General features: G+C 35.7%; 1 protein-coding gene across 3 annotated transcripts in view; it reads left to right on the top strand.

Moving 5' to 3' along the window:
* The window catches only part of LOC101891384 (ion transport peptide), an 88530-nt gene that overhangs the window by 19642 nt on the left and 40968 nt on the right, over positions 1 to 27920 (top strand). The window contains exon 1 of one of the 3 annotated variants that reach the window (XM_005174820.4): positions 18577 to 18784. The exons of the other annotated variants lie outside the window; for them this stretch is intronic. The gene's annotated coding sequence lies outside the window, so the exon portion shown is untranslated. Of the gene's footprint in view, positions 1 to 18576; positions 18785 to 27920 lie in introns of those variants that run through there. 3 annotated transcript variants of the gene reach the window in all.

The raw sequence follows: 27920 nt of genomic DNA, 5'->3' as shown, positions 1-27920 counted from the left end.
CATTTTGTTTGTTTACAAACTGCTGGACAACGAATGTTCTCTCATCGGAGCGGAGAACCCCAAATTCGGCAATTCACCACTTTCGGCCAAGCGAAGCTACTCTTTAGCTCTTTTCAGTCTATTTTCTTTCTGTTGCGGTGTAAGTTCTTGCCATTTTTGGAATTTCAATGGCTTTATCCCGAGCTAATTTTTCAATATTTTCCGAATGGAATATTGCGATGGCTCACGAGCCATTTTTCGGCTACTGCAACGCGGAGTTCGATCAAGTCGCTTCTTTACTTGACGAACCCTTTCTGCTGATGTTGCTGTTTTCTTCCGTCCACTTCCTTAACTTCCGTCGGGCTATGCTACCAGTATCACGGTAACGAGCGATGGTACGAGACATAAGAGATTTATTCACATTTAAATGCTGGAGTGCTCTAACGATAGCCACTTGTGGTTTTCCAGCCAAATATAAAGAGATCACACTATCCTGCTTGAATTCCATCACGAATAACTTTTTTTCTGGAAAATTCTCACCAAAATACTTTTATGCGCTTGTAAACAATATAATGAGCTGTCACTGGAATAGTTTTAACAGCTGTCGGACGGGTGGCTTAGAAATGACAGCAGTCTGAAATTGGTTGCAGCTTTTCCATCTCACCCTGTAGATGGAAATTCGTTCCTTGGACTGGGGCAAAGGCAAACCTTGCAACAAACTCACCTACACTCGAATTACACCATTTATAGACAACAATGCGAATTTAGAACATCTTTTGTTGTTCGATAAATAACAGAATTCAATTGTTGTAATATTTTGTAATATTCACCAAAAAACAAAAACAACAAAAACATTGACCTTGTAACAATTCCCACAATAAAAAAATACATTGTGTGTCTATGTAGGGTTTTTGTTGTTGTTATTCTTTATTTGTTTTAAACAAATAACAGCAAATACCATTGTTATCAAAGAACAACTGGAGAGAAGAGCCCCCACAAAAAAAAGCAACTTCCCCTTCCCCCGTGCCACACGAACCGAAAAGAATGTTCAATGTAAATAACCTTAGTTTGGGGCCAGATAAATAAATAAATATTAACCTAAGCTAACTCACCGATTCAAACAAAACAGAACATGTTGATGAACTTAAGTCTATGACAAAGTTTTGAAGAAGATGCTAAACATGTCAGTTGTCAGCTATTCAAATCAAAGTCATTTAAAATTTATGTTAGATAATAAATTAGCGGGAATCGGAAACTCTATGAAAAAAAATATAATTTGTATATGGTTGCTGGGGGTTAGAAGATGCCTTAGAGCTTTGCCATAGATAAACGACTTTTCAGTGAATTTTTTAGCTGAATGATTAAAGGGGGTTTCTATGGCTGCTGTAGGTTCTGTGGGGATGAAAAGGAAATGGAAAAGATTCGAATTTGTCTACCCTCAGTCATATGGGTAGTTATACCCTCAGTCATATGGGTAGTTATACCCTCAGCCATATGGCTACAGAGGGTATACGGAGTGAGATGAAAAAAACTGCAACCAACTTCAGACTGGTGTAATTTCTAAGTCACTCGTCCGACAGCTGTTAAAATTATTCCAGTGACAGCTCATTATATTGTTCACAAGCGTACAAAAGCATTTTGATGAGAATTTTCCAGAAAAAGTGTTATTCAAGCGTGATAGGGTGATTTCTTTATATTTGGCTGGAAAAGCACAAGTGGCTATCGTTAGAGCACTGCAGCATTTAAATGTGAATAAATCTTTTGTGTCTCGTACTATCGCTCGTCACCGTGATACTGGTGGCATAGCCCGACGGAAGTCAAGGAATTGGACGTAAGAAAACAGCAACATCAGCAGAAATGGTTCGAAAAGTACAGAAGCGACTTGATCGAAACCCGCGTCGCAGCGCCCGAGAAATGGCTCGTGAGCTGAACATATCGCAATTTTCCATTCAGCAAACATTGAAAAATGAGCTCGGGGTAAAGCCATTGAAATCGCAAAAAGTACAAGAACTTACACCGCAACAGAAAGAAAAGAGCTAAATAGTTGCTTTGCTTGGCCGAAAGTGGTGAACTGCCGAATTTGGTTTCCTCCGCTCCAATGAGAAAACATTCGTTGTCCAGCTATTTGTAAACAAACAAACGAACAAATAATTGTGTTCAGTTGCCAAAGAGGCAAGAGCTGAAAAGCTTCAAGCCGACCATGGTGATGGTGTGGGCCGCCATAACAACCGATGGTCGCCCTACGCTCGTTTTAATCGACCGTGGCATCAGAATAAATGCCGAATATTATCGCGAAAATATTCCATAACAGCCGATGGTCGCCCTACGCTCGTTTTAATCGACCGTGGCATCAGAATAAATGCCGAATATTATCGCGAAAATATTCCGGAGGGTATATCAAAGCCCTGGGCACGCAAACATTTTGGCCACAGACCTTGGACATTCCAACAGGACTCAGCACCATCGATCGCACTCAGCACTCGCCACCAAAGAATGGTTATAAAATGAGGTTCCTCGCTTCATTTCCAGCGCACAATGGCCACCAAAATCTACGGATACCAATCCGTTGGACTATTGCGTCTAGAGTATCTTGGAAAGCAAGGTTTGCCCTAAAGGAAATACCAAAGTGTCGATCACCTCAAGCGCGAGCGCTTCGCCGTGAATGAGTCAAATATCGCAGAGCAACATTCGGGCAGCGTGTGACGTTTTCATTGGCCGTTGGAAGGTCATAATTCATGCCAAAGGTGACCAATTCGAACAAATCTAAACTTATTCTAAAATTTGATGCTATTTCCGAATTTACTGCACAAAGAGTGAAAGGATAATCTGATTTTGCTCCAACTTTGCAAATTCTAATAATTGCATCAGTACTAGGTCAGGTGCGAAAATGGGCACAAAGGGTCAACATTTTAAATAATTCTAAATCTTATAAAACGTGATGTAAGCGTCCGATTGTCTTCAAATGACACAAATCAAAATATTTTTATTAATCCAAGGTCTGCTTTGAAGATTGGATATATCGGCCAACTCCTTCTGGTACCTCCCCCACAAAGAACCAATATTGTGAATATTCATGAAGCTCATAAAACACGAAATTAACATCCGATTACATTCAAACTTAGCTCATCTTAATATTTCCATAAATATAAGAACTGTTATGAAGATGGTACAGATCGGACCATTTCTTCTGGTATCTCCCCCACAAAGGGTAAAAGTTTCAAATAACCAAAAAGTAATAAACATACGGTTCTCTTCAAATTTCACACATACCAATAATTTTATTAATCCAAGGTCTAGTGTGAAGATGGATTATATCGGTCGACTCCTTCTGGTACCTTCCTCACAAAGGGTCAAAATTTTGAATATTCATGGAGTTCATAAAACACGAAATTAACATCCGATTCCATTCAGACTTGGCAACTCTCAATATTTCTAGCAGCACAAGATCTATCATAAATATGGTAGAGATCGGATCATTCCTTCTGGTACCTCCCACACAAAGGGTTAAAGTTTTGAATAACCAAAACGATCATAAAATCCGAAATAAGCATCCGGTTCTCTTTAAATTACACACATCGCAATATTTTTATTAACCCAAGGCCTGGTGTGAAAATGGTAGAGATCGGACTACTCCTTCTGGTACCTCCCACACGAAAGGTGAGAATTTTGAATATCCATGAAGCTCATAAAACGTGAAATTAACATCCGATTGCTTTAAGACTTGGTATATCTCAATATTTCCATCAACACAAGGTATTTTATAAAGATGGGAGGGATCGGGTCATTTCTTTTGGTACCTCCCCCACAAAGGGTCAACATTTTTAAAAGCAAAACGCTCAAAGAAACCAAAATAAGCATCTAACTGTCTTCAAATTTCACACATACAAACATTTGTGCTAACACAAAATCTATTGTGTAGATGATATATATCTGCCAACACCTCCTGGTACCCCACCCACAAAGGGGTACACTTTTCACAACTTATGAAACAAGTCAGCTTTTCTTTACTACTTGCTATATCTAAATATTTCTCTCAACCAGAAACCTTAGACGAATGTGGTATTTATGATTTCGCATAAAATTGGATATAAATATTCGATTTTCTTGTAATTTTTCCCATGCCAATATCTTTATCTGTATTAGATGAAGTATGAAAATGGAATATTTCGGCCCACTTTATCTGGTACCTCACGCATATTTCCACATTTTACAACAATTTACACATATTTCATATAAAGTATAGGAAGTAGTCGATATAGTCCAAATCTGGCACGTTTTAATATTTATATCATTTTTATTTAGGTCCGATACGAAATGGACAATATTGGTCCATTCCTTCGGTACCAACTCCATAGAGGGTCAAAAATTTGAATAATCATAACAGAAGTCAAAATATATTTAAATAATCGAACATTGGCTGAGGGTATACATCTGGCGGCAAAACCGACTGATATTTTCTAATTTGTTTTTTTTATTTGGAAATTGGGAACTCAAAATGCCACATTTGAGTCAACTCTGTTAAGAATCCCTTGTAGTTTTTTGATTCTCAGTAGGCTTCCATCTAGAAAAAGTTTGGGGCATTACTCTCGATCAGTCTCTCTCCCTCTCTCTCTCTTTCTGAACATGCCAATGAATTATAGGCTAGACACAATGATGGCGCCCAACGGTTGGCGCTTAAATTAATGGCATTCATCGATCTTTGGCACTGTTAAACATAGTTTACACTGGACTTTTAAAGACATATTTAATTTTTGAAACAATATTTCAAATCTCCTGTCAAAGACCTAAAATGGTAGACTGGAAAAAATGCATTTTCAGCAAATCGTTTGTGTCTACAATACATAAGGTAACAGCTCATGACAGAGGCATGTTAATATAAAAACCACAATACAGAAACGAATGACAAATAAAATTTTGAAAAATCCAAAAATGTTTTAAATTTCTGTTCTATAGACTTTTTTAAAAATTTGCATTTGTCTCAGCGATTTAAATCGGTTGACATTGCTAACTATGTTGTTATGATATCATAACAACACAGGTATTTTTACAAGGTTGCCATATTTTTACTCTGTTTTGTCACATCTTTATACTTCTATGTCTTTGTCCTGTAAGGCTATAGGGGTATATAGGTCGACTTTAGTCAAAAGACTTCCCAAAGACCTTTGCACCATAAACTACACAATTACTGATGACAACCCCCCACCAGGCCTTGATATAATGTAATAATAGTGATTGCAAATAACCAACAACAACAACTGATATCGATAAAAATAAATTAACTTATCTCCAAGTAGGAATGTGAAAATAAATTGAGTGTCATTATTAGTCATGGCGACATGATTTTGTTAATGTCTAATTACGTTATTCCCCAATAACAACAAGAATACGTCATAGGCCAACACTTGAATATTTCGCTGGGGTACTTAGCGACAAATCTATGACACAATATCATCAGCACTCTGATCGGGTATAGAGTGTGTATGTACTTAACATTTAGATTAGAGTACCGATGCGTATGGCATTAATTGCAAAAAAAAAAATAAATAACAACAAAAACTAATTTCAGATAATTGCAAATATTTGTTTGGGCTTATTATAGCTAACAACTCAATATTATGTTTATTATTAAGCTTTCCGCATGGAAATGTATCTATTGTTTTAATAAAAATAAAATATTTATTTATTATGTTCCTACTCATAATAAACAAATAAGTAGGAGGAATTATGACATAGCCAGCCCATAGCTACTTTTTTGACATTTGATTAAATGGAAATCTTTTTGTTCCAATCAAATAATTGTCATACCTTCCAGCAATTATTGCTCTCAGAATCTAGTGTTCTCGATAAATGATTCACGTTATTTCCACCATTAAAAAAAACATTCTTCACTCAGATATTGTCTTGGGGTTTCGCTTTAAACAATTTCGCTTTTTCGTTGAAATCATGCTGAAATTTCAAAATTTTTTCTCTCCCTGTCGCTCTCGCTCACAATTCTGTGGAACATTTCCAATATGGTGTGGCTGCGGCAAATCTTTTCCATTGATCTATTTTAATTTCTAAGAATATTTAATCGCTGCAAAATCGCAATGCTAATAAATAATGCAGTATATTGATCTCTATATTGGTCATTCCATGTGACGTCGTAACCTGTTTTCTTCGTCCATTTGAAAAAAGTAATATTTTTTTTAAATAAAATTACCCATACAATATCTCAAAGTACACGTTGCAAAAATATAGAACTACTGCACTTGTTATGGATACAGTAATGCTAAAATAAATAGCATATATTTTTATTGTGTTATCATTTTGGATAAATGAATGAAATGGTACATTACTCTCGGTAAATCGTCTCTCTTTCTAAACTTGTTAACCAATGAGTTATTATTAACTAGACACCATGATGGCGCCCAACGGTTGGCGCTAATTTGAAAATATGCATGAAATCGGTATTTGAATTGATAGAATTTTCCATGACAATGTTAACCGCGATCCCGCCTCAAACAGTCCATCTGATTAGTCCAATTTTGGCATACTCTTTTCAACATTTCGGCCGATATTTGACACATAAATGCTTTAATATTGATTTACAATGCGTCAAATGAAGCGGGCTGTCTGTATAGACATTAGCTTTAACGCACCCAAAAAAAGATAGTCTAAAAGCGTTAAATTACTAGGTCTACCGCTCAGTGTGCTGATGGGTCCCGAACATAAAGTAAAATGTTCCCCAAACCTGCGTCTCATTTTCTATTAAAGAAAGATGCGTTGTTTTTTTTTTTGTAAGAAGATTCTTCGTTAGATTTCAGGGTGAGATAAAAAAACTGCAAGAAAATCAAACGCCATAATTTTTACATTTTTTTTATTTAAATTTTATTGAATGAAGGCAAACAATGTCGGAAATAGCATCAAATTTTCGAATAAGTTTAGATTTGTTCGAATTGGTCACCTTTGGCACGAATTATGGCCTTCAAACGGCCAATGAAACCGGCACACGCTGCCCGAATGTTGCTCTGCGGTATTTTGGCCCATTCCCGGCGAAGCGCTTGCTTGAGGTGATCGACACTTTGGTATTATTTAGTGCCAACCTTACTTTCCAAAATACTCCAGACACAATAGTCCAACGGATTGGTATCCGGAGATTTTGGTGGCCATTGTGCGCTGGAAATGAAGCGAGGAACCTCATATTGTAGGCATTCGTGCCCAAGGCGCTAATACACCCTCCAGAATATTTTCGCAATAATATTCGGCATTTTTTCTGATGCCACGGTCGATTAATACGAGCGGAGAGCGACCATCGGCTGTTATGGCGGCCTACATCATCACAAGCGGCGCCGGCGCTTGAGTTCTGGTGGCCAACCGAAGGTGCACATTTTCAGATGACCTCTTTGGCAAGTAAACACGATCATTTTGTTTGTTTACAAACTGCTGGACAACGAATGTTTCTCATCGGCGAAAACCAAATTCGGCAGTTCACCTTTCATTCCCGGCCAAGCGAAACGACTCTTTAGCTCTTTTAAGTCTATTTTCTTTCTGTTGCGATGTAAGTTCTTGCACTTTTTGTAAGACGATTCTTGGTTAAATTACAGATTTACTAGATGTACGGGTGGGTATGGTGGACCTCTCAAAAGTCCTATTTGTAGAAATATATATTTGAGGGGAAACAAATTATTATTTTTGATATATTCAGGTTGGGACCCACCCTGATGTTATGACAATTTTTTCCTAGACGTACGGTTGCGTTCAATAGATCTCTCTAATGTCCAATTTCTTGATATATATATTTGTGCCAAAAATTGATTGTTAATATTATCAGGTTGGGCGCCATCATGATTTTATAAATCTTCTTTTGGTAGATGTGCCGATGCTTGTGGTGGATCTCTCTTAAATCCTCTTTCCACAAATCTATATTTGAGTGAAAACAAATGTTGATTGTAAATAAATTCAGGTTGGGCGCCACTCTGGTTTTATCGAATTTCGGTGTTCCGTGGATGTTTCTTAAGTCCTATTTCTAGAATTGTATATTTGAGTGAAAACAAATGATGATTGTTAATATATCCAGGTTGGGCGCCATCCTGGTGTTTTCTTTGGCCAGACGTACCATTGCGTTCGGTGGATCTCTCTTAAGTTATATTTCTAGAAATATATATTTAAGTCAAATGTTGAATGTTAATATTATCAGGTTGGGCGCCATTGTGGTTTTATCAATCTTCATTTGGTAGATGTACCGTTGCTTGTGGTGGATCTGTCTTAAGTCCTATTTTCAGAAATGTATATTTGATGAAAACAAATGTTGATTTTTAATATATTCAGGTTGGGCGCCACCTTAGTGTTATCACATTTCGTTTGCTAGATATGCCGTTGCGTACTGCGGATCTCCCTTAAGTCCTATTTCTAGAAATGTATATATGAGAGTAAACAATTTTTGATTGTTATTATATTCAGGTTGGGCGCCACCTTAGTGCTATGACATTGTTAGATTACCGTTGCGAATAGTGGATCTCTCTTAGATCTTATTGTCAGAAATACATATTTGAGAGAAAAGAAATGTTGATTGGTTATATAATTAGGTTGGGCGCCACCTTAGTGCTATGACATTTATTTTGCTTTTGTAGGTTGGGCGCCACTCTGGTTTTGTCAAATTCCTTTTTCTATATGTACCTTAGTCCTCTTAGTCCTATTTCTAGAGATGTATATTTGAGTGAAAGCAAATGTTGAATGTTAAAATATTCAGGTTGGGCGCCACTCTGGTTCTATCACCAGAGACTCTGTTTCTACCGGTAGATTTATCTAAAATCCTATTTCCAGAAATTTTTCATCTGAGTGAAACAAATGTTGATTATTAAAATATTCAGGTTGGGCGCCACTCCGATATTATCGATTTTTATTTTTATTTTATAATAATTTTTATTTTATAATTAATTACTTTATTTGTGACTATACAGATGAGTACGACTGTACAATTTGTGTTTCATTTACACGCCTTCATCCGATTGTAGTTAGCATTTTTAATTATTTGCATGATTAAGGCGAAAAAAAGCAACCACACAATAGCTGAAATTAATTATGATTTATATAAATCAATTGTAAAATATTACCCTGATTTGGAATTTAATACCACCCATCTCTCAAGTAAGCCTTTTTCCAAAATGCCTATACTTGGCTACCAAATAATGAAATTGAAAGTGATTTTCAACTTTTTTTTGTTTTGCAATATTCACTTTTCAAAAACAAAAATTGGCATCCCTGTCAGCCGGCAAATTGTGTAAATAGAAAAATAACAACACAAACACTCACCGTCCAGAGATACAAAATAAATAAAACAAATGTGAAACTATGACAACAGCAACAACAACAATAAGAAGAAAAATCCAACAAGTGGTTCAACAGTGAACAACAAGTGCTAACATCCATGTTTGTTCATCTCTTCTGTCTGTCTGCCCATACATTCGACGTTGTCGTCCACCCAGCGCAGCAACACCAACCGCCAACACCAATGATCATGAAAGTGCTGCAAGAATATCTCAACATTGATAAGAGCATGAGAGCGAGAGAGAGAGTTTTAAAAATGCAAGACTCTTTTTTTTCTCAACAATGTTGACAGAACATGTTTATTTTTGTTGTTGTGGAAAAAAAGTATCTTATGGATTGACAACATGTTGCACGATCTGCTAACGATCTAACTCTCTCTCTGCTACTGCCAACAAATGTGTTGTGCTCTGATGGTGCATGAAACATTGTTGTTAACGGCCTGAAACATTGCAGCACACACACAGCACATCAAAAGACTAACGCACTACCACCAATACCACACACCACCAGTTGAATTTCTCTCCCACACACTCTCTCTCTATCTCTCTCGCAGCAGGTCAATTGTGTTCATAAACAAAACACTCTGTTGTCTTCTCTCCCACTAGTGATGGGCAAAACTAACGGGGTACTATATGTTGGTACCTTTTATGTTGAGGTATTTTGTTTTGTAAATTGCAACGAAAAGCAAGGTTTTTGGGTTGGGAGATTACAAAGATTCAACATATAAAGACATTGGCGAGAAAGGGGGAATAAATGTGATTTGCAATGGTGGAAAAATGAATGAATAAGGGAAAAATCTTTACGTTTCCTTACAAATTGAATTTATAAGAAAAATATTAGAATACGTTCGGTAAAAACCAGAACCCTAAATTTGTTATTGAGGGGAATCTGCACATTGAGAAAAAAGGGTGAACTTTTAACAATTATCCTTTTGACAACATTTGTTTAAACCGGTCACGCACGTTTTCTGTTTTGTTTCACTGTCAAATATCTTCGGTTTGGTCTATAATTTAACGTAAGCAGAATTTGCGATATTGGAATGAAAATCAGCCGGAAGTATTGCAAAAGCTACCAATGTAACCACAAAAATACACAGTTTAATGAGGTTTACGGGCTGGCGACATAATTGGACGGTACTTCTTCAAAGATGCTGCGAATTGTAACGTAGCTGTAAATGGTGAGCGATACCGTGAGATGATAACCAACTTTTTCCCAATTATGCACAAGCTTGCCTTCACGATATATGATTTCAACAAGACGCTGCCACATTTTCGGTGAACATTTTTCAAACCGGTCAAATGCCAGCCTATATCGTGCATTTGTACGTCTTTAGACTATTTCTTGTGGGCCTATGTTAAATATCATGTCTATACAAACGAGCCCGTTTATTCGTGAGTTACCGGCTAAAATGTTGGAGAGAGTTGGAGTCTGTCAAAATTGGAATATTGGCGCAATACGTAGGCGTGGACCTGTATAGACAATTTTCTGGATTTGACTGTAGTTCTCATTACGAACTTCAAATACCAAATTTGAAAATTTTCTGGTGTATAATGTCGCTAAACTCATCAAAATACTGAATATCGGGAGGTGTCGTTATATGGGGGCAATACGAAGACGTGACCTGCACGGACAATTTTCTGTCATAGGCTGAGCATCCATTACGAAATTTAAATACCAAATTTGAAACATTTCCGGTGAATAATGTCGCTGAAATGATCAGAAAAACGAATATCGGGAGGTACCATTATATGGGGGCTATACGAAGACGTAAACCTGCACAGACAATTTTCTGTTTTAGGTTATAGTATCCCTTACGAACTTCAAATACATTTTTTTTAAACATTTCCGATGAATAATGTCGCTAAAATCATCGAAACATGCCGAAAAAAGGGAGGTACCGTTATATGAGGGCTATGCGAAGACGTAAACCTGCACAGGCAATTTCTGTTTTAGGCTGTAGTATCCCTTACGAACTTCAAATACCAATTTATTTAAACATTTCCGGCGAATAATGTCGCTAAAATCATCAAAAATGCCGAATATCGGAAGGTATCGTTATAAGGGGGCTATACCAAGATGTGAACCTGCACAGACAATTTTTCTGTCATAGGCTGTAGTATCACTTACGAACTTATACCAAATTTTTTAAACATTTCCGATGAATAATGTCGCTAAAATTATCAAAGTACAGAATATCGGAAGGTACCGTTATATGGGGGCTATACGAAGACGTGAACCTGCACAGACAATTTTTCTGTCATCATTTACGTATCCATTACGAACTTCAAATACAAAATTTTAAACATTTCCGCTGAATAATGTCGCTAAAATCATCAAAATACCGAAAATAGGGAGCTACCATAAAATGTCGGAAATAACATCAAATTTTAGAATAAGTTTTGATTTGTTCGAATCGGTCACCTTTGCCACGAATTATGGCCTTCAAACGGCCAATGAAACCATCACACGCTGCTCGAATGTTGCGCTGCGGTATGTGTTTGTGTACAAACTGCTGGTCAACGAATATTCTCTCATCGAGATAACCAAATTCGGCAGTTTGCCACTTCCGGCCCACTCTTTAATTCTTTTGAGTCTATTATTTTGTCTTTTTGTTGCGGTATAAGTTCTTGCACTTTTTGCAATTTCGAAGGTTTTACCCCGAGCTCATTTTTCAATATTTGCCGAATTGAATATTGCATATGTTCAGCTCAAGAGCCATTTTTCGGCCACTGCGACGCGGGTTTAAATCAAGTCGCTTCTTTACTTTTCGAACCATTTCTGCTGATGTTGCTGTTTTTTTCGTCCACTTCCTTGATGTCGGGCTTAAATGCTGGAGTACTCTAACGCTAGCCACTTGTGGTTTTCCAGGCAAATATAAAGAAATCACACTATCGCGCTTAAATTCCATCACGAATAACTTTTTTTCTGGAAAATTCTCACCCAAATGCTTTTGTACGGTTGTTAACCAAATAATGAGCTGTCACTGGAATAATTTTAACAGCCGTCGGACGAGTGTCTTAGAAATGAGATCAGTCTTTTTCATTTCATTTGATATATCAATGTTTCCAAACGTTGATGCATCTACCTGTATTCTTCTACCTTCAATCCTCTCAATTTCAATTGTTAAATTGAACCGATCGTACATCCAACGTTCACGCCAAGCAATAGCACAACTCTCTTTGATTTGTACCAAAATCTCAACGCAATAATAAAAATTGTACCATTTTCCCTCGCTTGCGGCCGGCTGGTGCCATCACTGCCAGTCGGAGATACAAAACACACAAAACTGAGAAATCTGAACCGCACGTATCGTTTTGTGTGTGTTCGACAAAAAGACTTCAAATACTTTTGCTTTTTGTGAAAATCACTAGTCCTTTAAAGCATCTGAAGAAGAAAACATCGCGAAGCAATAAAAAGAAACAGAGGAAAAATAAGAAGATAAAGATAATAAAATATTAGTATTTTGAAAGAAAGCAAGACAAGTTCGAGATTGAATCAAAAAAAAAAAGAAAGAAAGATATAAACCCAAAAGTAAAAGCCATTGAAAATCGTAGAGTGTGTGAAAAGAAAACCCTATTGTTTTGGAATTGAATATCTGTTAAAAAAATAATCGGAAAGAAGAAGAATTCAAGCAGGAGATACAACAAGTCAACCAAATAAGTACGAAACTCACGGTGTGAAAATTTTTGGTTTTGTTTATTTATTTACTCATAACGAAAATTCCTTTTGTTTTGAAAATATTCAAAAAAAAAAAAATCAAATCAAAATCGAATGTAAAACAAACAACACCCATGCAACACCAATAAAAAAAAAACACAACAGCAACAACAACAACTACAGCATTAGTAAATATTACACTAAAGGCCAACCAAAAGAAGTAAACATAGCAAGAACAAACAACAACAACAACCAAACCAAATATTTTTGTTGTATAAACAAATTTGAAAATCTGAGAAAAATAGGTGATTAGCCAAAGTTTAAGAGAGAAAAAAAAATATGAAAATTCGGAAATGAAAAAAAAATTGATTCCCCAACTGTTAAAGTGCCCAAGAAGGATTTTAAGTGTGTTTTGATTTTTTTTTCGATCTTTTTGCCGTTACTTATGGACTAGCCTGGCTGGCTGGCAGTAAGCCATCTCGGCTCTGGTCTTATGGAAAATTACAAAATAATAACAATAACAATTAAAAGACAACAACAAATTGACTTGAAGATGAAGAGAGAATGCAGGCGCGCAAATGCATTTAACGGGCCAACGGCAACGGCGGCGGCTGCGGCTAAAACAAAAAACCTTAAAAATGCCAATAAAAAAAAAAAACAAAAAGAGACCGAAACAAAAACTTAAATATAAAAATTACAATAACTTATGTCAATGATTGTATTTTAAAACACGAAATACGAAACTGCAATAAAATCTCAAACACCAACCAAACAACCAAAACGGCTGTCAGTCAGTTGGCCAGGTCAGCCAAAAACCGCTCAACATGTTACCAATTGATTTTTGTGTTAACACCAGAGGACAACAATAACCATTGTTGTTGTTGGTGTAGTTATCGCAACCAGGATATTTTTTTTCTTGTTTTTGAAATTCTGAATGCCAGGCGTAACGCCGGCCACAACAACAAAAAAACAGCAGATCTTGAGTTAAACATTTGTGAAAGAGGAAGGGAGAGAGACAAAACCAGCAGCCTCATCCCTAACAAATTTCTGAACAATTCATGAAAAAAAGTCACAAGGAAAGGATTCTTCTCTCTAGTCTTGTCCTATTTGTTGGCCCATTGTTAAGATCACCTGTTGCTGTCATTTGATCAAAAACAACAAAACTGGAACTGGATAACAATCATATTTGCCATGTCATGTTGGTAAATTCGTTTTGGGAGGGCCATAATCAATTTGTTACTCTTCAAATGTTCCGGTTCAAAGACATCGATAATTTAATAAAGAAGTTTTACGGGAGTTCTAATTTCTCGAGGAAGGATATAATAACTTCTAAAGAAATTATTTCATGCCGGAGATCATCTAGTAGTTTTTAATGATAGATGATCTCTCAGCGATGTCCGTCTGTCTGTTGTAATCACGATCTCTCAGAACTCCTAAATGTATCCGTTAGGCAGATTTAGATTATCTTCTAGGGATTTTATAGAAACACGAACCCCTGGAAGACTTTCATGGAAAGCAGGGGGTTTCTGTAAATTCGATCTAGCGATGTCCGTCTGTCTATCTTTCGAACGAATTGAGTTAGAAGGCTAAAAATTTGCATACATGCAGTAGGCAGGTTAAGTTCGTGAATGGGCCTTGTCGGTCCACGTTTTCGTATGGCCCCCCATATAACGTAATGGCCTATGACAAAAAAATTCGTATGCAGGTCCACCTCTTCATATAATCCCCATATAACGGTTTTCATTTAAGTAGTAGTTTTCGGAATTTTTTTTTGAAATTTTTCAATTTCTATCGAAATGGAGGAAGAGTTTAAAAGTTCGGCCCGGCGGAACTTTGCTGCTTTATTACTTTTTTCTTTTTTATACCCTACACCAGAAGAATGGAGGGTATTTTAAGTTTGTCATTCTATTTGAAACACCTCGATATATACATAGACACCACGAAGTATATATATTCTTGATTAATATAAAGTTCTATGTCGATTTAGCGATGTCCGCCCTTCTGACCGTCTGTGGAAATCACTCTAGCTTCCGAACGACATGAAATAGGTTGATAAAATATTACTCAAATGTATATTATGTCTGCAGGACTTTCGGTGTTAAAAATGGGCCATGTAGGTCCACGTTTTGGTATAGCCCCCTATTTTCGGTATTTTGATGATTTAAGCGACATTATTCACTGGAAATGTTTCAAATTTGGTATTTGGATACTACAATGGATATTACAGCCTATGACAGAAAATTGTTTGTGCAGGTCCAGGTCTTAGTATAGCCCCCATATAACAGTACCTCCCGTTGATATTCGGAATTTTGGTGATTTAAGCGACATTATTAACCGGAATTGTTTCAAATTTGGTATTTGAAGTTCGTAACGGATACTACAGCCTGTGACAGAAAATTGTTTGTGCATGTCCACGTCTTCGTATAGCCCCCATATAATGGTACCTCCTGATATTCGGTATTTTATGATTTAAGCGACATTATTCACCGATTTTTCGCAAGTTTCAAGTTTCGCAATTGAATATTGTAATGGCTTATGACAAAAGTTGCTATGCAGGTCCACGTCGCCCCATAGACCCTAATATAACGGCTACATTTGGTATTTTTAAGATTTTAGCGGATTTTATTTTCTTAAAAATTTGCCAAATTCATTTCAAGTGGTGGAGGGTATTAAAAGTTCTGGTCTGCCAAACTTAATAGAAAAATCATCTACTCCCATTAATTGTACCTCCAGCACAATGACGCACTCCAAAGTCACACGTGTTTTGGCAAAGACGTAGGCCAAAAGTGCCTCATCGTAATAACGGTTTTAGACCCTTGGTCTCTTTGGACCAAATCTGTTTCAGTTCGATCTAGCGATGTCCGTCCGTCCATCCGTCTGTCTTCGCACACTGGTTACTGCACAGAAAGAGAAACTATAATCCAAGTTTGCTCAATCTTTGCATATTTTAATAATTACATCAGTGCTAGGTCAGGTGCGAAAATGGACAATATTGGTTCACTTCATCACCTAACCTTCCCCACAAACGTTCAAAATTTGAAATAATTATAGCTCTTATAAAATGTGATGTAAGTGTTCGATCGTCTTCAAATTACAAGCATAAGAATAGTTTTATTATCCCAAGGTCTGTTATAAATATGGTAGAGATCGCACCATTTCTTCTGGTACATCCCCCACAAGGAGTCAAAATGTTGAGTAACCATAAAGCTCATAAAACACAAATTAACATGCGATTCCATTCAAATTTAGTACATCTCAAGATTTCCATGAACACAAGATCTGTTATAAAGATGGTAGAGATCGGCCCATTCCCTCTGGTAGCTCCCCCACAAAGGCTCAAAATTTTCAATAACCAAAACGATCATAAAATCTGAAATAAGCATCCAGTTCTCTTCAAATTACACACATCACAATATTTTTATTAACCCAAGGTCTGGTGTGAAGATGGGATATATCAGTCCACTCCTTCTGATACCTCCCCCACAAAGGGTCAAAATTTCGAACAACAATGAAAGCTGATGAAACGCAAAATTTAAATCCGATTCCATTCAGACTTCGTACATCTTAATATTTACATCAACACAAGCTCTGTTATAAGGATGGCAGAGATCGGCCCATTGCTTCTGGTAGCTCCCCCACAAAGGCTCAAAATTTTCAATAACCAAAACGATCATAAAATCTGAAATAAGCATCCAGTTCTCTTCAAATTACACACATCACAATATTTTTATTAACCCAAGGTCTGGTGTGAAGATGGGATACATCAGTCCACTCCTTCTGATACCTCCCCCACAAAGGGTCAAAATTTCGAACAACAATGAAGCTGATGAAACGCAAAATTTTAATCCGATTCCATTCAGACTTCGTACATCTCAATATTTCTATCAACGCATGATTTGTTATAAAGATGGTTGAGATCGGCCCATTCCTTCTGGTAGCTCCCCACAAAAGGGTCAACATTTTTGAATAACCAAAACGATCATAAAATCCGAAATAACCATTCGTTTATCTTCAAATTGCACACATCACAATATTTTAATTAACCCAAGGTCTGGTGTGAAGATGGGATATATCGGCCCACTCCTTCTGTTACCTCCCCCAACAAAGGGTCAAAATTTTGAATATCCATGAAGCTCATAAAACGCAAAATTAACATTCGATTCATTCCATTCAGACCTTGCATGTCTCAATATTTCCATCAACGCAATATCTGTTATGAAGATGGTAGAGATCGGCCCATTCCTTCTGGTAGCTCCCCCACAAAGGGTCAAAATTTCAAGAAAAATAAAACACTCAAAGAAAGCCAGATAAGCCTCCAACTCTCTTCAAATTTCACACATCCAAACATTTTTGCTAACACAAGATCTGTTGTGAGGATGATATACATCTGCCAACTCCTTCTGGTACCTCACCCACAAAGGTTCACAATTTCCAATGCTTATATCTGTCATAACTTGCGAAACAAGTCGGCGATTCTTTACAACTTGTTATATCTAAATATTTCTCATAACCAGAAATCTGATATGAATGTGTAGTTTATAGAAAATTATGATTTCGCATAAAATTGGATATAAATGTTCGATTTCCTTCAAATTATACAATTTTGTTACTCTCTGCTTACATTGTTTCTCAATTGTTACGGTTGAGAATGTGGAGAGAATTACGCTCATTGATGACACGCGTGTTTGTTTTTGCTGCCTGGCTCTGGACTAGAGACTAAACACAGTTTACACCGCAATAATTCATAAAACAAACAATGTGAAAATTGTATATGTTTAGATTTTTTGTTGGAAACAACAGTATAATTTATTTTTTCACTAAGTCAATGAAAATCTTAAATAATATTTTCTCTGTTTTTATTTTACAAATCATGTCTTATAGTTTTTATGCGTTTTTTCTGCTGCTGCTGCTGATAAAAAGAAAACATAAAATCATCACAAGTTGTTAAATGTCATGGTTAACATCTCAATTTCAGCACTTTCATAAAAAAAAACATTTTTCTCAGATCATCATCTGTTCGGTGATAGGAGAGGAGAGGGGGAGAGTCCAATTAAAAATTATTATTACTCTTTCAGTATAAACACTTTATGTGCGGATTTCCCATTAATAATTTGACAGGAAAAAAATGAATGAATTAATGGAGAGAAAAAAAAAACAAACAAAAAAATCCATTTCAGATATTTTAAAAAATAAAGGAAATTTAATGGAATTTGTTGATGGATTGATATTTGCGATTTTATTTCACATTTGATTTATAATGTTTTACGGGAAACAGTGAATGGAAACTGCAAGAGTTTATAAATAAATTTCTGATTTATAAATACTTCACTTAGAGTAGAAACACACAATGCGGATTGGCTAAGGTTAAACTTGCTGCTGCATGACAGCCGGTTGGTAACAAACATTTGGTATGGTTGAGCCATGATGATGTCATCAATCCTTTTTTTTTTCAAGGAAATAAATCCACAAAAAGGTCCAATGCAATAGCCCAGCAAACTTTTTTTAGTAAATAAAAACCATTAAGTGCCTAATAAATCATAATAATTTTTTCTGTTTTTTTTTTTCTCTAGAAGCTAAATAAATCAAACAAAACAATAAAATTGTTAAAAAAAAACGTTTTCTCAAAAAACTAAAAAAATACTAAATATAAGTTGAAGTGAGCTATTGAAATATAAATCGTAAAGAGAAACAGAATCTAAAACCCAGCATTTCACAACGTTGTTTTACAACTCCCAAAGTAGGCAGTACTTAAAAATTTGCTACAAATTTACTTAAATCGACCGTCGGAACTATATTAAGGCAGCAAAACTTTACTAATTTCTTCAATTATTTATTTGTAAATGTAAGTATTGCATTTGTAGAATTTAATTTTCAAAGACAACAAATTTTTTTTATATGACATATTTAAAATTTTGATAGAATTTTCAAAAAAAAAAACAGAACAACGTGGTCTTGCATAACTGCAAGATCTACAAAATATATCCTTTCCAATGAACGCCATACATATATTTGTACATCAACCAATTTTCAATCAATCAATCAAACATTGTAGGGCAAAGCAAAATAAACTCCTGGTATTTTTTCACGTCATGTGTTGCCGGGCAATAAGCAAAAATGTATTTAACTTCCTATTGCAAGGCATAATAATGCTTAAGTTATTGTCAATATGGCGCCATGGTAGAAGAATACAGGTAGATGCATCATCGCTTGGGAATATTGAAAAATATATGTCATATGTCAAAATTTTTAAAATGTTTTGACAAAAATAAGTAGATTTTTATAAGTCGATTTTCTTACAAGACACAAATCGGAGGTTATGATTTTCATTTTCAGAAATTTTTACAAATTTCAATAATTTCTTATTCAATATTTTCTGTATTCTTCTACCATAAAAATGTGCTTTGTACCTTAGTTTGCAAATTTTGTGTTGTGCGAACACCCTTAAGAGACAAATTGTATGTTGTGTGAACACTCTTACTCAAAAAACCAGTAGTGTCACTTTAGCGTTTTTAAGAAATCACAATTTCAGCTATTCTTTTCTAATTTAATGGCTTTTCTTTAAATATTTTCTGTTCTATATTGTCATAACTTTTTCAACGCTATCTCAAGCTTTGGTAAAATAAAATAAATCAGTTCACAGAAGAAGAAATCAGTTCGCAGAAGCACAAATTATGGGAGTGTTAACAAGACCATATTTAGATTAATAGAAAGATGTCCGTCGACGAGCTAAAGTAGCATCTAATATGTCTGATGAGCCGCTTAACCAACGGAGAAACGTATCGCTTACTGGTCGATGCGTGGGACTTCGCTAGATTCCAATTTACCAATGCCATCTCTTCAGGCCATTATAAGCTCGACTCGAAAGATAAATTTATAATTTTTATACCCTCCGCCATTCTATGGAGGGTATATTGGCTTTGTTATTCCATTTATACCTCCTCGAAATATTCATGTTAGACCCTACAAAGTATATATATTCTGGATCAGCGTAAAATTCTACGACGATGTAGCGACGTCCGTCCCACTGTCGGTCTGTGGCAATCACTCTAGTTTCCGAACGAAATGAAGTTGGTTGATAAAATTTTACTCAAATGTATATTATGTCTGTTGGACTTTTGGTATTGAAAATGGGTGATGTTGGTCCACGTTTTGGTATAGCCCCCATATAACGGTACCTCCCGATATTCGGTATTTTGATGATTTTGGCGACATTATTTACCGGAATTGTTTCAAATTTGGCGTTTGAAGTTCGTAATGGGTACTACAGCCTATGACAGAAAATTTCGTTTGCAGGTTTACGTCTTCGTATAGTCCCCATACAACGGTACCTCCGTTTTTTCGATGTTTCGATGATTTTAGCGACATCATTCACCGGAATTTCGTATTCGAAGTTTGTAATGGGTACTGCAGCCTATGCCTAAAAATTTCGTATGCAGGTCCCCTTCCTCGTATAACCCCCATACAACGGTACCTCCTTTTTTTCGGTGTTTTGAGGATTTTAGCGACATTATTCACCGGAATTTTTTCAAAGTTGGCATATGAAGTTCGTAATCGGTACTACAGCCTATGACAGAAAATTGTCTGTGCGGGTCCACGTCTTCGTATAGCCCCCATAAAACCGTACCTCTCGATATTCCGTATTTTTATGATTTTAGCGACATTATTTACCGGAATTGTGTCAAATTTCGTATTCGAAGTTTGTAGTAGGTGCTACAACCTATGCCTAAGAAATTTGTATGTAGGTCCACGTATAGCCCCCATATAATGGTAACTCCTTTTTTCGGTGTTTTGAGGATTTTAGCAACATTATTCACCTGAATTGTGTCAAATTTGGTATTTGAAGCTCTTAAAGGGTACTACAGCCTATGACAAAAATTACTTATGCAGGTCCCCGTCTTCGTACAACCAACGTATAAATTTATAACGGTATTTTTCGTAATTTTTTTGAAAAAATTCAAGTTTATTTCAGATGGTGGAGGGCATTAAAAGTTCGACCCGGCTGGACTTAGCTGTTTTTTACTTGTTTTAGTCAACTTTCAATAAAAAGAAACTCTTAATGTTATTTCATGGTTATTGTACAGATATGTTGGTATGTGAACATTCCTAATATTTTATTTCTCAAACACCCAAAATCATTCAACTCATTCATCAACATTTTCTTCTTTTTACTATTCACATGGAAAGTACTTTTCTCGAGATATAATTCCTGCCATCATGAATGCCATCGAGAGAAAATAGTTTTCGAAAATGGCAACGCGAATGTGTCTTTTTCGCACCTAGTGTATCATATTTATTGTATAAATTGGTTCAAATTTGAAATGTTTTTTTTTATGAATATTAAGCAACTTTAACCAACTATTTGTCAATATTAGGATTCGAATATAGATGTCAAATGTTGATAAGACTATGGAACAATATAGAAGTTTGAATTACAATCCTGAATGACCAATATCACCAATGTTTTGGTATTTTTTTAAACAAATTGTTGGAATAAAATGCAAAAATAATTTAAAGCCACTGCAAATGTTAATAACTATTTGAAATATGGCATAAATTAAAATTTTAAATCAAATTTAAAATTAAATAAATCATATTCATAAAATAACAGAAAACTATGCCAGAGTTTCCGTGTTTCGTCATAAATTTCATAAATCGCCAATATTCCAAATACATTTTTTCATAATAATCTCTTTATTTTCGTACGAAAATATTTCGAATTTCGTACGTAGTAAATCGTTTTAAAGATTCTTAACTGAAGAATTTTCTTCAAGAGAATTCACTTAAGCATTCCATAGTGATTTTAATTCGATATCACAATCATTTGACATTCCGAAAGTATTTTTTTTTCTTATTTTCATCTCTCGAACATCTTTATTAAATCTGGACGTTGTTTGAACAATCAATTATGTTCACTTAACACATCTTTAACGAAATCTATTGACTGAATTGGTTAGCAACCAGCAAACATATCAAAGGCATATTCAAAAAAAAAAAAAATCGATAACGATAACTTTTTTTTTGGAACATATGATGTGAACGGGTCCCAACCAGCCAGCTAGCCACCGCAACATATTGCACCACTTATGAAATTGGAATTTGCACATTTCAGATCGCCTCTCTCTCTATGTATGGCGGTAAGTTATTGGCTGGTGGCGGAGTATGCGTGAAGGCTTGTTAAAGTCTGGTCTGTCGCCGCTCATATTGACGTTATACCGAAAACACTTTCAATTGCCTTAAATTAACGTCAAAATCAACGTCGCAATGTCTAAAGACCCAAGAAATACCAAACATCGAGCCTTACTCTGATAATAGATCATTAAATTGAATGAAATATAAAATACAAAAAAAAAGCAACAAAAAACACGTAAAAAGGGGGCTGGTACTTGCCAATTGGTTGGTTGACTGGCTGGTAGTACGGCAGTTTGTTTGCGAGTGTGTGTTTGCCACAACCGGACAATGTAAGTTTTGTTGTTTCATTTTTGCGTAGCAGTAATGCTACGATTGCCCATGAACTCGATTTTTTTTTTGCGTACATGGGTACGAACATGGGATGGAATGCAAGCGGCGTACAATTTGTTATGCCCTCCACCATAGTATGGAGGGTATATTAAGTTTGTCATTCCGTTTGTAACACCTCCAAATTTTAGACCCCACAAAGTACATATACCTTGATCAGCATAAAATTCTGTGACGATTTATCACTGTCCGTGCGCCTGTCCTTCTATGGAAATCAATCTAGCTTCCGAACGAAATGAAGTAGGTTGATAAAATTTTACTCAAATGTTTCAAATTTGGTATTTGAAGTTCGTAATGGGTATTACAGCCTATGACAGAAAATGTTATGTTCAAGTCCACGTCTTCGTATACCCCCATATAACGGTACCTCCCGATATTCGGTATTTTGATGATTTTAGCGACATTATTCACCGGAAATGTTTCAAATTTGGTATTTGTAGTTCGTAACGGATACTACAGCCTATGACAGAAAATTGTCGGCGCAAGTCCACGTCTTCGTATAGCCCCCATATAACTGTACCTCCCTTTTTTCAGTATTTTGGTAATTTAAGCGATATTATTCATCCGAAATGTTTTAGATTTGGTATATGTAGTTTGTAACGGATACTACAGCCTATGACAAAAAATTATCTGTGCAAGTCCACGTCTTCATATAGCCCCCATATAACGCTACCTCCCGATATTCGGTATTTCGATGATTTTAGTGACAGTATTCACCGGAATTGTTTCAAAATTGATGTTTGAAGTTCGTAATGGATACTACAGCCTAAGACAGAAAATTGTCTGTGCAGGTCCACGTCTTCGTATAGCCCCCATATAACTGTACCTCGAGATATTCGGTATTTTGATGATTTTAGCGACATTATTCACCGGAATTGTTTCAAAATTGATGTTTGAAGTTCGCAATGGATACTACAGCATAAGACAGAAAATTGTCTGTGCAGGTCCACGTCTTCGTATAGTCCACAGTTAACGGTACCTCCCGATATTCGGTATTTTGTTGATTTTAGCGATACCATTCTCCCAAATTGTTTCAAATTTGGTATTTAAAGTTCGTAACGGATGTTACAGCCTATGACAAAAAATTGTCTGTGCAGGTCCACGTCTTCGTATAGCCCCCATATAACTGTACCTCCAGATATTCGGTATTTTGATGATTTTAGCGACATTATTCACTGGAATTGTTTCAAATTTGGTATTTGAAGTTTGTAATGGATACTACAGCCTAAGCAGAAAATTGTCTGTGCAGATCCACGTCTTCATATAGACCCCATATTAAGGTACCTCCCCTTTTTCGGTATTTTGATGATTTTAGCGACATTTTTCACCGAAAATGTTTCAAATTTGGTATTTCAAATTCGCAATGGATACTACAGCCTATGACAGAAAAGTGTCTATGCAGATCCACGTCTTCGTATAGCCCCCAATAAGGGTATCTCCCGATATTCGGTATTTTGATGATTTTAGCGACGTTATTCACCGGAATTGTTTCAAATTTGGTATTTGAAATTCGCAATGGATACTACAGCCTATGACAGAAAATTGTCTGTGCAAGTCCACGTCTTCATATAGCGTCCATATAACGGTACCTCCCTATATTCGTTACTTTGATGACTTTAGCGACATTATTCAACGGAAATGTTTCAAATTTAGTATCTGAAATTCGCAATGGATACTACAGCCTGAGACAGAAAATTGTCTATGCAGGTCCACGTCTTCGTATAGCCCCCATATAACTGTACCTCCCTTTTTTCGGTATTTTGATGCTTTTAGCGACATTATTCACCGGAAATGTTTCAAATTTGGTATTTCAAGTTCGTAATGGATACTACAGCCTAAGAAAGAAAATTGTCCATGCAGGTCTACGTCTTCGTATAGCCACCATACAACGGTACCTCCCTTTTTTCGGTATTTTGATGATTTTAGCGACGTTATTCACTGGAATTGTTTCAAATTTGGTATTTGAAATTCGCAATGGATACTACAGCCTATGACAGAAAATTGTCTGTGCAGATCCACGTCTTCATATAGCCCCCATATAACGGTACCTCCCTATATTCGGTATTTTTATGATTTTAGCGACATTATTGACCGGAATTGTTTCAAATTTGGTATTTGAAATTCGCAATGGATACTACAACCTAAGACAGAAAATTATCTGTGCAGGTCCACGTCTTCATATAGGCCTCATATAACGGTACCTCCCGATATTCGGTATTTTGATGATTTTTGCGACATTATTCAACGGAATTATTTCAAATTGGGTATTTGAAGTCCGTAATGGATACAACAGCCCATGACAGAAAATTATCTGTGCAGGTCCACGTCTTCGTATAGCCCCCATATAAGGGTATCTCCCGATATTCGGTATTTTCATAATTTCATTATTCACCAAATTTTTTATTCAAGTTTCGCATTTGAATATTGTAATGGTTTCTGACAAAAGTTACCTATGCAGGTCCACGTCGTCGCACAGACCCTAATATAACGGCTACATTCGGTATTTCTAAGATTTTGACAGAATTTTTAAAGGATTTTATGTATTTATTTATTTTTTTTTTTTTTGAAAATTTCCAAAGATCGTTCCAAATGGTGGAGGGTATTCAAAGATCGTCCCGGCCGAACTTACTGCTTTTTTACTTAACAAAAAAAAACGGATTAAGTCTAAATGCTGAAATGTGGATTTTTAGTTGAATTTTAAAACAATTTTTATTATTGTTTTTTTTTTTTTTTTGTTTTAAATAAAATACACAATTTTACATGGGCCTAGTAAGTCAGTCAACAAAACCCGCCTCGTTGCACCACTCGTTTAGACCGCCAAGATTATTTATTTATGTTCGGACTTCCACAATTATGTATGTTAATGAACTTGAGTCATCGAAAAATACTTCCCATAACATGAACATAATTATACCAAGAGAACAACAACAACAATATTTTTGTTTGTTTGTTTGTTATTTTTAGTGACGACATGCCACCACTGCACATGAAAAACATTAAAAAGAGTCAGTATCTGGCAGTTAGAGAGTGGTATTCCAGAACAAAATGTGAACACACAAACCGATCCATTTTTTGAGAATAGAATTAACTTTTTATGCAGCTCATATTTAGTTTTGTGTTTTGTACTTTCTGTGGCGGGAAAAAGCAAATTAACATACGGCTTCATTTGATAAACAAAAACAAGCAAGTGTTGTTTTTGTTGCAATTGGAGCATTACCGGCGGCTTGGAACAATGTAAACACGTATGCCAACAACAATTATTTCCATAATATTGCAATAACAACTAACAACAAAATATGTTTTGCTATTAAAACAATTGTTTTGTTTTTTAAATGTATGCGGAAATTTCAAAACCTCTTGAAATATTTCCTGTGACTAAATGGGGTAGAAATATTTTTGGTTTTTTACAAAATTATTTTGTTATACATTTTTAATTTACTTTACTTTTATTTAATTGCACAAATTCATTTGTCCAGTCTTTATAGCCGATTTTTCATCAATTACGCCTCACACGAACACCTAACTTATTTGCTTTGTTTCGATATTTTTTTAATTTTAAGTTTCGATATTTTTTTAAATTCTGTTAAAATATTAAAAATAATATTGGGATCTATACGAAAACCTGGAACTGCATAGGCAACTTTTGTCATAAGCCATTACAATGTTCAAATAGGAAACATGAAAAAATTCGGTTAAAATTGTAGCTAAAATCATCAAAAAGCCGAATATCGGGAGGAGCTGTTATAGTCATAGGCTGAAGTATCCATTACGAACTTCAAATACCAAATTTGAAAGAATTCCGGTGAATAATGTCGCTGAAATCGGCAAAATACCGAAAATAGGATGGTACCATTATGTGGGGACTATACGAAGACCTGGACCTGCATAGACAATGTTCCGTCATAGGCTGAAGTATCCATTGAGAACTTCAAATACTAAATTTGAAACAATTCCGGTGAATAATGTCGCTAAAATCTTCAAAGTACCGAATATAGGGAGATGCCGTCATATGGGGGCTATACGAAGGGGTGGACCTGCATAGACAATTTTCTGTCATACACTGTAGTACCTATTATGAAACTCAAACACAAAATTTTAAATTATTCCAGTGAATAATGTATACCATAGACAATTTTATACTTCAAGGATTGTCATCTACCAAATCTTCTGAAATATCAAATTTGAAAAAATTTCGTGGGTAAATGCTACCAGGATTAGCTAAATTCCGAATTTCGGTGGGTATCGTTATATACGTGCTACATGAAAATGTGGACCTAATTAGTCAATGTTCTGCCACCGGAGCTATAACCCGTTATGAACTACTAATACCAATTTTTAAACAAATGTGGCGAAAACCTTTAAAATATCGAATATAGGAAGGTACGGTCATATGGCGGCTACACCAAAACGAGGACCGATATATCTCATTTTCAATACCAAGCATCCTCGACATAATACACATTGTTGTGCCAAAATTTAAAGCTCTACGTCAAATAATGTGGGCTGTATCGGGATTTCAACAGACAGGCGGACAGCGGGCAGACGGACAGACATATAGACGGACATCATTAAATCGACTTAGAATTTTATGCTGATTATGAATATATATACATTATGAGGTCTACGACGAATATTTAGTGATTTTGTAATATACCATCCATTTCAAGGTGGAGGATATCAAAAGTCTCACTTTGAACTGTCACTTTCCTGAATGTGTTTCAAATAAACAACCTCTTTTCATAAATCACGTGTTTTTGGTGCAACTTCAATCCACCCGAATGCTTAGCCCAACCTTCCTACCTTTTTAACCTAGCTGATCAATCATAAATAACAATTCTGTTGTGGAATTTATTTCTATTCCCCTTTTTCAACGATAAACAAAAATTTGTAGCTGTCACGAATGCTCTCAAAATTATAAATTGCATTCAAAATTTTAATTCAATCATCTATTTTGCTCCATCAGACTTATCGAAAATCTGCAACAATTTGTACAACAAATAGGATACACTAGGTGCGAAAAAGACCCATTAGCGTTGCCACCTTCATAAATTGTTTCTCCGCAATTATTTATGATTAACGGTATTATCTCTCGAGAGAAATGATTTTCGTGGGAATAGAATTCATCCCGGATATCCATGAGTGGACTGAATAAATTGCAACAATAGTCTTCCTCTTTTTTTATTTCAGTGGTTTCTCAACTTAATACGCATTTCATTTCAATACATATATGAGCATATTTAATTGAATTCATGGCACAAAAGCTTTCAAACTTGTAAATTGTATTCAGAATTGCAATTCAAACTTCTATGTTGCTCCATTAGACTTATGGAAACTGGTCATCAATTTGTGCAACAAATAGGATACACTAGGTGCGAAAAAGACCCCTTCGCGTTGCCATCTTCATAAATTATTTCCCTTCAATTATTTATGATTAACGGTATTATCCCTCAAAAGAAATGTTT

This window comes from Musca domestica, unplaced genomic scaffold (genome assembly GCF_030504385.1).
Source record: "Musca domestica strain aabys unplaced genomic scaffold, Musca_domestica.polishedcontigs.V.1.1 8, whole genome shotgun sequence".
NCBI lineage: Eukaryota > Metazoa > Arthropoda > Insecta > Diptera > Muscidae > Musca > Musca domestica.
The sequence above is the reverse complement of the archived record's forward strand: the minus strand, read 5'-3'. Positions and strand labels throughout refer to the sequence as shown.